Source organism: Echinops telfairi, unplaced genomic scaffold (genome assembly GCF_000313985.2).
Source record: "Echinops telfairi isolate 266 unplaced genomic scaffold, ASM31398v2 ScPeMD7_6080;HRSCAF=6971, whole genome shotgun sequence".
Classification (NCBI taxonomy): Eukaryota; Metazoa; Chordata; class Mammalia; order Afrosoricida; family Tenrecidae; genus Echinops; species Echinops telfairi.
The window spans coordinates 5,401,359-5,410,918 of record NW_022109980.1 but is presented as its reverse complement, the minus strand read 5'-3'; the positions used below and the strand labels follow the sequence as shown (position 1 = coordinate 5,410,918).

General features: G+C 43.9%; 1 protein-coding gene across 1 annotated transcript in view; it reads left to right on the top strand.

Annotated features, from left to right (window-relative positions):
* The first annotated feature begins 1,429 nt into the window (after window positions 1-1,429).
* The window catches only part of LOC123522362 (teneurin-1-like), a 444,826-nt gene continuing 436,695 nt past the window's right edge, over window positions 1,430-9,560 (top strand). Inside the window, exon 1 of the mRNA XM_045295866.1 lies at window positions 1,430-1,499. The gene's annotated coding sequence lies outside the window, so the exon portion shown is untranslated. The remainder of the gene's footprint in view (window positions 1,500-9,560) is intronic.

Here is a 9,560-nt window from a genome sequence, read left to right as displayed (position 1 = left end):
CCCGGAGAGGTGCGGGGAACCCAGGGCCTGGCGGGCAGGCCCTCTTCTGTGAGGGACGTCTTCAGTCCCGATCTGACGCGCCACCAGGAGACGGCGTATGGCCGCCGCGGCGGGCGGGCTGGGGTCACCCTGCCTGCGGGAGCCGGTCGGTCCCGAGGCTCTCGCTGAGCTGGCAGGTCACTTCCGCACCGCGCTCTCAGCCTTCTGGGTCCACTGGGCTAGTCTGAAAAGCAGCGGCCTGGGAAAAGGAGGAACCTAAACAACTGATCGCTTTCTCACTGTGTGTGTGTGTGTGTGTGTGTGTGCGCGCGCGCGCGCGCCAAAGTTCTACTAGCAAGAGACTTCGCCTTCTAAGTCGGTCCCAAGGCTTTGCACATCGCAGCGTGTGAAGAGCGCAGCCTTCCCTTTGTGTGTATGCTTTGTGTGTTCGCGCGCCTGCATGTGTGTCATGACTAAGACAAACCATCCCAGCTGGATCCCGAGGTCCACAAACACTCTTCCGTATCCCCACCGCACCCTCGGGAGGAAATAATAAAAGCTAGCCCGGCGTGGCCCCTGGCCAGGAGCCTACCCATTGGAAATCGGAATTTCCTTGGTCCATTATTCCCATCCTCAACTGTCTCCTCTTTGCCCATCCTCCGATAACCCTGAGCTTTCGCACCTTCACTTTCCTTCCTCGCCCGGATACCTGCTCCTTCAATCTTCCCCAGCCTCCTGCCTCCTGCCTCCTGCCTCCTGCATCCTGCTCCTCCCCACCCCCAACCCCCGCCTCTAAGCACCCTCCACCCCCACACTTCATCTCAGCTGCGGCTAAAACCTGGAGTCTTGGGGAAAAAGAAAAAAAAAAGAAAAAGAAACCCTGGGCTGTGGAGCTGTCAAACCGGGCATGCTCAGTAGACAGGTCAGGTTTTTTGGTCTCGAGTAGCAGAGAAACATTTTTTGCACCGCCGCTACCAGCCTTAGAGCGCGGCGGCAGCGGCCACGTTCACATCGGCGCAGCCATCCGCCTTGCAGACGCCCAGCTACCGGGAGCGCGGCAGGCACAGGCGCAGCTCGGAGTTCCCCTCCGGGTGCCCTGGGGGCCGAGGTCTCTCTCCCCTTCGGCTCGCACCCACACCCACCCACCCACCCGCACCGACGCGCGCACGAGCGCGCGTACACTCACCAACAGACACGCCACTCTCGCGCGCAGACACGCACGACCCAGGGGCGCAGGCACCCTCCCGGCAGCCGGCAGCCGTAGGCGCTCACGGAGCCGGGTTCGGTTCCTGCCCTTGGCGGCCGCTGGCTGAGAGCTCCTTCACCGCCAGCCGGAGGAGAGCGATGCTGGGGCCCGATCGGCGGCTAGAACAGTAATGTGGATTTACAGTCGCTGCGCGCAGGAGCCGGCTAAGGCGCCAGAAGTCCCAGGCACCGGCAGTGCCCAGCGGGGCTGATCACCTGGCGAGGGGGCGGGGGACTGCACCTGGGGACGCCAAGGAAACTTGCTCCTGGACTCGGTAGGTGCCTTTCTCCGGGCCCCCCACCTCTTTCCTGTGTGCTCCACACCCGCCACCCCTCTTCTACCCTGAGCATTCACTCCAGGCGAACTTCGCCTCTGGGCTACGGGCAGTGGACCCAGACTCTTGGCTGGCTGGAGGCAGCGGGCTGGGTCCGCTCTGGGAGTTCCGCCAGAGGTGGCCAAGCATTTGTCTCCCTCTGCCCGCGCTCTTCGCCTGCGCCAGGGCTTTGGACCCCCGAGGGAGATGGAGGTCCCCCCCTGGCCGCAGTTCAGGTTGACAGCGGGCCTTGGAGGCACTGCCCTTCAATGGCTCTTTGGGCTCATCACCTGGCACTTGTGCCAGTCAACTCCTAGGGATCCGAGAGGGGTGCTTCTCACCTAGGCTTTTGCGCATGGAACCCTGGAGCTCTAACAAGTGGAGCTGGGCTCTTGGGGAGGGGATTTGGGCCCGAGAAGAGCGAAGGGGCACCTTTCCTCCAGCATCCCTCCTACCTGGGGACTTGGTCACCCAGGTCGTGCTCCCTGTAGTCTCTGGGAGCTAAGATACTCAGGCACTAGGATGCACTTTAGTACCTGTTTGCTTCCAAATTCCTCTTAGAACCCCACTCAGGGAGCTCTGGTCAGGGTACAGGGGTGACTTCAGGAGCTCCTGGACACTACACCTTAGGGCTCCACCTGATGCGCCTTCCCTATGCCTGATCTTAATCCAAAGAGGCAGTTTTTCCGCGGCATTCATGCCCTGGTAACCTATAGGTGCTGGCTTTTAACCACGCGCTGGTTTGTGTGTTTTCTCATTTCACTCTGAGACCTGGTCCCCACCTTGGAGCCCATGGCCCGAGCACCTGCCAAGCGCCAGACACCCGCTATATTCGCCAGGGGGGAAATGTACCCTCTTTGTCCCCCCCTCCCTGCTCCGCTGTGGGCAGATGGCCAGTTCCGTTTTAGGCTTCTTTTTCTAGAGGTGAAGAAGGGGAGGCTGTTTGCGCAACTGGGCAAGTGGCTGTGTTTGCAGTCAGGAGTGTATTTCTACATTTCAGCGAACTCATTGTAGCCCGTTGTTTACAATTTCGGAGACAGAAGATCGCACTCCATGAGTGGATGTCTCCACGTTTATTTCGCCACTGGGAGAGTAGGGGCGGGGGCAGCTTGGGCTTGCAGCTGGTACTCATCACTGGCCACTTAGGTTTAGCAGAGCTGCAACCCCAGGTTGGGGGATATGCTAATTTTGGAGGGGAAAATGGTACACCTTCAACAGGGAGCAATTGGTTTGAACTTTCCCATTCCACTGCCTACCCCCCTTCCTGAACCCAAATTGCTAATACTGAAGGATATTTGAAGTGAGATACAAAGAGAAGTTCCCAGAGAAAACAAAAGGGAAATTAGTGGCCATTCAATTTCTGAAACCCTCCCAGGGCATATAAATAGGCACTGTTGGGTTAACATTGAATTTATCCTGTTTGTGGTAACTAAGGGTCAAAGGCAGCTTTCTTGAATTTTGCATGGCTGTTCTATGATTATAATGCACAAGCTAGGTGCAACTGTACTGTGAAAATAAATCACTACTATTGGGTGGGGGGGGTGTTGCAAATGTCTGCTGTAGTATTAGATTTTGGTTGAAATATCCCAGTCCATCTTCCGAGTCCGAAGCCTTCTGACCTGGAGTGGAAGGAACTCCAGCGCTTTCAAGAAAAAGGACAAGCTAAGAGGCCAAGGCCTTTGGTTTTGTTTTTGTTTTTGGCATTCCTTCTTCTAATGGAAAGAGGGTCTACCCTTTTAACTTCCATGATTATCAACATTTGCTTACTTACTCTCACTCCATCTCTGGCATTTCAAGCCTGCAATGTGGGGGAAGGGCCATAGTCTGACCCTTAAAGCAAATAGCTGGAAAAGCACAATCCCCACGTTGACAGTCTTGCCAAATTCAGAATATTCTTTTGTCTGTCATGTGTTAAATACTTTACAATGGCAAAGTTTTTTCCTTTTAAGGCTAATTAAAACCTTCCAGCTTTGGCAAGGAATGTTGACATATGCTAGCAATAATCAAAGAAAGTCACAAGATGAATCTGCAAAGGTTTGGTCATTCTTAAAAGGCTATCACATTCAAAGGTTCTTGGAAAGTTTTCAGGTTTTCCCTTACAATGTTTTTTTGTAAACAATCAAACAGAAGACAGAAAACAGGTGTTTCTGGACAACACTCATTGAAGCAATGTTAATAGTTACGTAATGAAACTAATAAGGCATAGTGTGCCCAGAGCAATAACTGGCACATAGGAGAGCACACATAATTTTGAATATATGAGTTAGTATTTACTATTTATTAGTTCTAGGCTGCAATTAAGACTTGGGAATGGTCATGTCATCTGACAAAATATACTGTGGAGCTGAGAAAGAATTGTTGTGTAGCATTGTGGAGTTGTGAGGGTGATGAAGTGAGATTCCAAATACTCTAACATATAGGTGTGCTAGAAGAAGTAAAACCGCATTATATATAAGTAGCCTCTAACCCAATGGCCTCATTTGAAATCTGCATGCCCAAAAGGTCTCATTGTTTCAGATCAGATTTTATATGTGTAAATAACCCTGCCATGATCTCATAATCATGATCAGTGTGCATTTCTCATGCCATTCACACAGATTCTTGCCTAAGCAGAATGTTCCGACATTCAGGTTTACTCTGTACAATAGTACCTACATCACTTAAAGTTGTCAAACTGCAAAATCTCCTTTTGATGTGTGTTTCTGAAATCCAAAGATTTAAATCGAACTTCATTATCCATGGACATCTTAGAAAATTTGAAAGAGGCAAGAAGTTCAGTGTTAATTAGCATAGCAAACCATTTTTTCCCATTTAGAAATAAGCAATTAGAATTCATATCATTTTTGTTTGAAACTTGTATTTCCAGAAAGCCCATACATTTTAGATTTCAGTGTAGTGAACAAGTGTTTAGTATAGAAGATGATGAATAAATTCCCTTTGGTTTTCCCAACCTATTTAATTTATTAATAATGATCTTTTTATCTATCTACCTATTTATCTATATGTACTTTCTTTTCAAATGACATGGGGCCAAAAGAAGACCAGTATTTCAAATATCAGACTCAGTGATTGATGTTTTAGAAAAAAAGGATTCTCTATAGTAACTACTTCTATATGAACTCATGCGTACATGCACATACACACACAATTAAAAACAAGCTAATATGAATGGCAAGCATCAGCTATAAAACATGTGATCATTTTATTAAATGTACATATATATTTCGTGAAAACATAAATTTTCATGTCAAAATCACGAATCCATGCATAATAAAACCAAATGGACAAATGGCCCATCACTTGCCATTTGGAACAAAGGTTTGACCTGGATTTCTAGCGCAACCACAGGGAGATGAAATGATGACGACTATTGTAAGAGATAGTATTTAACAATTGTGATCCACAGCACAGGTACATGGCTATAAATATAGTTGCTGATTATAAAAATGATGAGAAGCCGAATTTCAGAACAGATCCCCCTATACAATAACTTTATTTAAATCCTCTTCAGATTCTGAGTATTCAATTAGATCACTATTTCAAATGTAAAATTTTCCCCCTTCTCCTCAAAGGTAAAACATTCTGAATCCTGGATTATATAATATTTTTATTCCTTTCTATTTGCCATTGATTTTTAGGGCTGTGGAAAGTAAATACCAAATAGAACCAGTCAGAGCCGTGCTTGGTTTGAGCAGGTGAATGCTATAAAAGGCTGCACACAGCTTTGGATCTTTTTCCAACCACCTTCAGGGGCCAACCATAGGTGTCTCTTCAGGATGTGCTGCTCGACTGTGATGATTTATATAATGTACAGAGATGTTTGTCATGGCACAATTGAGGAAGACTACTGGAAATGTTTACATTGGAACTCAAGAACAAAAATAGGGCTGAAGAAATGGGAAGACATATGTCTGTGTAACATGGAAAATTATGGTATAACAATGTTTCTGTCAATTGCACTGGTGAAATTTCTGTACATACTTTAACCCAACTAACTTTAATTAGAGACAGTAAATATTTGTACAGTGGAGGCTGGATGCCTACTATTTTAAAAATCGGAATGCAGAGTCCAATAAATAAAGCCTGTCAAATCCTTATATAACTTCAGGACTCATTTCTAGACTTGGAAGTATAGTCTTGGATAATTTACCAAAAAAAAAAAATGTTCTGAATTTTCCTTCCTGTCCAAGCCTCCACTTTAGGGTAAACAATAGCATATGGTGAACCATGCATATGCCAACTAACCACTACCTCTTGGACGATGTTTTTAATGTGATGTAATGATTCTAAAATACTCCCAGCTCCACTGTAACCATATGAGTGGAAGAGTTCATTGGAAAGTGAACACAGGAGATGGATTAAATACTCTCTCGCTCTACCAGGGGCTCGCCTCCTGTGAAGCGCTTTCTCAGAGCCTTCCTATCTGTGTTCATGGTAGGTGTGTGCCAAGATTAATCTCTCTCTCTTTTTTTTGGGTACTCATGACAGGTGGTCTGTATGGCTGTATCTAAGTGACACCCCACTATGTGAGTGAAAAGTTCCGTCAACCATCCAGCTGTTTGGGGTGATACAAACAAACATCTGGTTGGTTGAGAGAATTTTTTACTTAGTCTCTGGATGTTTCGGAGTGATTTAACAGGCTGATGGATCTTAATCTTTCTCGTTGTCCAGAAAGACAGAAAAAGGAACGAAAACAAACTTTAAAAGACTTGTAAAGTACCTTGAACATTCATTGGTTTCTATATGTGCATATTGAACTGCATAGCTTACTATATCTCTGGTTTGCTATGAAATGTGTTCAGGAGATGCTGCTCTTATCCCAACATCGACAAAACCTCTCTGGCTTTCCTCACCAGCCAGGGTATTTCATAAGTGACCATTCCCTTCCGACCTTCAAAGGACTGATGCAAAGGTTTAAAGAAACTACCTCTTATCAAGTTCGAATATGTTGGCTTCTTACAATCTCCTGGACCCCACTGTTCCCCGATTTTTCTACTGCTGTGGAAACTAGCTGGGATACACAGCTTGGAGTCACTAATTCAGAATGGGAACCTGCTTGTTCCTTTGATTTCACGCCAGCCTGTTGTTTCCTAAAAGTAACCGTTAAAGGACAGGGAATTGGATTTGTGAGAAAGAATGATTAAGCAGAACAAAAATCAGTGCCATCTCTGTCATTTTCTAGAAGACCTTTTGGTGGCCCTTTGTCCCTGCTCAGGCGATTTGAACAAAATAATCACGGAGGAAGAGGTCTCTTTTTCCCTGTTCATTCTTACTGGCGTTATGCATGCACCAGGCAGTGCTTTTCCGTTCTATGAAAATATTCACATCTGTAAAGTAGTTTTGTAATAGCTATTATATTGAGAAAATACGTTCTTTCAATTTACGACGGTATAGCCTATGAAGAAGCCCAGTTAGTGATCAAATTCAATCAAATATAAATGATACCTGCATTTTCCAGTCAGATTGGTGATTTCTCATTTTTGAAAAGGAAAACTACATCATTAAATTATCTATGTCCCACTTTTCCTGTTGTTTTGTTACAGAGACCAAAAAGGATTTGAATACATTTATTTGGAATCTGTAAAATAGTCATTTTATCGATCATCATGAAGCATACTGATGGTTTTCATTTTAATTGGCGAAGTTTGTCAGTTGATAAGTAGAAAACAATGTGGAAATTGCCGTTGCATGTTTCTTATATTGTCTTTTAACACTTGCTGGTTGCTTATAATTTAAGAAAGGGAATTTTGGTCTCACAAATGCAAGGAGCTGAATTGTAACGTGAGTGAAGCTTTCTACAATTTCATCTATAGTTCCTGAGAAGCATCTATTTTCTTCCCCTGTGAATTTACAGCTCTGATTTAATTTCTATATTATGACTAAAAAAAAGCAAATCCCAAAAGAAAATGAAAAGTTTGAAAACAAGAGTGTGTGTGTGCATGTGTTTATGTATTTTTTCCTGTTTTTATATTCTACTTAGTGCTTTTAAGTTGTCTGTCTTCAGACTATAAATATTCCAGTCAGAATTATTAAGGATAGAATGAGAGCATGGCCATAAAGTTATGGAATTAATATCGACATTTTAGGAATCATTGGAGCTGCCAGTAAAAGGAGCCCTGGTGGCATTCCAGACTGGGGTAAAGCTAACTGCAAGGTTGGTGATTCAAACCCACCATCTGCTCTACAGGAGAGAGATGAGACTATCTGCTTCCCTAAAGATTTGCAGCCTCTTAAACCCTAGAGAGGATCCCTTTGAGTTGCAATCAACTTGATGGTAGTGGGTGGGTGGGAGGTGTAGGTATCCAACTGATGGGTGTAGAATTGCATGTCTTGTGTTAATTGGTTTATTTTTGTTGTTTGTGCTTTATTTTTGTGATGGTGAAATAAGAGTCAAACATGAAAATGTCACTCATTACTGTTGAAAATGTAGATTTCCTCACATCTGTATTTTATGTGTCAGGTTGATTTCCTCTGGCCTTCCAGCAAATGTGTATGTGGGTGAACAGTGAGAAAAAAATCCAATCATCTGGATGATTTCAAATATCTGATGATGGACCTTTGGGTTGTTCACACCAGTGCCCAGTTTTTATGGAATCATAGCCTCAGTTTCCCTTTTGAAATGACCATATGTTTAGTTTTTAATTGTAATGCCATTCAGATATTTTACAAAGCACTGAATTATTCCGGATTCTGATGCCAATGCTTATTTAAAATTGTCAGTAGTCAAGTTCCTATCTGGTTATTTCAGATTTCCTATCTGGCTCGTTCCAAGAAAATTCATTTTCCTATCGTCAGTTGGAATCACAGTTTAGTGTTTGTAGCTGCATGTAGGAATGAGGTTTTTAAAGTAGCCAAAAAAAAAAATACAGGGGTATCCATTTGTATACTTTAGGGACAATCTGCTCACTGGCTAAGATCAAGGAGAAAATTTCTCAGTTGTATGGGTTTGCATAATTGGTGGATTCTAAGTGTGTCTGTTATCTCTAATGCTTCTATCTAGTATAGACACCTGCCAAAGAGAAGCTACTGGATTAAATGGACAATTGGTTTATCAGATCTTGCAATTCCTGTGTCCCAGGTGCATATAGACATTTTAAGAGAACTCTTCAGCTGTTCAGAAAAACTAGAAAAAGATACTGCAGATGGCCCATCTCAATAATCCAGGCTCAAGTTTTTTTTTTTCAGGTACATTTAAAATTAAATGTCCTAAGAGATGATTAATTCAGGAAAGTTATTGATAATGAACTCATCTTATGCCACACATCCTTTGCACCTATAATGATGCCTTATTAAAGGTGTCCCAATCTTGCTAATTACCACCTGTGTTTAAATATAGAGTTGTATAAATACACTACAACCACACAGAGGCTGGGAGCCTTCTAAACCTGAAATGTTGGCTGTGTTCCTAGCTAATTCAATTCTATCAACAAACTGTTTCTGATCAACACTTTGAATACATCCTCTGACATTATCCTCCCACCCCCCTTTAACATTAAGGATTGTTTGTTTGTCAAGCTGCCCTGCTTAATTGCTGGTATTTGAATTCTATGTGTGTGTGAACTCTTGCTCTATCAATCAACTCAAAACTGTGAGTGGACTTCTTTGGGTGGGGATGGAATTCTTTTTCTAAAAGAACATGTGTTAAAAGGTATACGTACCATTTGGCATTGAATTTTGCCAGCGTTATTTACAGAAGCACACAGGTGCACCACCTATGTGCTCTACCGGTTTTCAAATGGATGTTTCTGTAACTGTGACTCGCTGTATGTGTAGAGCTTTCGGCAACATTGGGAAGCTTTGAGAGAATTAATTGCTAAGCAAGTCAAATAGGGAAATTCCTTTTGAGAAGGTAGTATTAGTTTCACTGAGATCAGGTGACCTCCAAGGAAGAAAGAAAGCTATGCAGCTAGCTGGTTGCTAATTGGCCTGTTGATACCTGTTGCATAGACTTAAGCAATTCTTATACCTTGAATGATCAATACAATTACTCACAGTCTCTCTCCTCCTCCTCCTCCTCCTCCT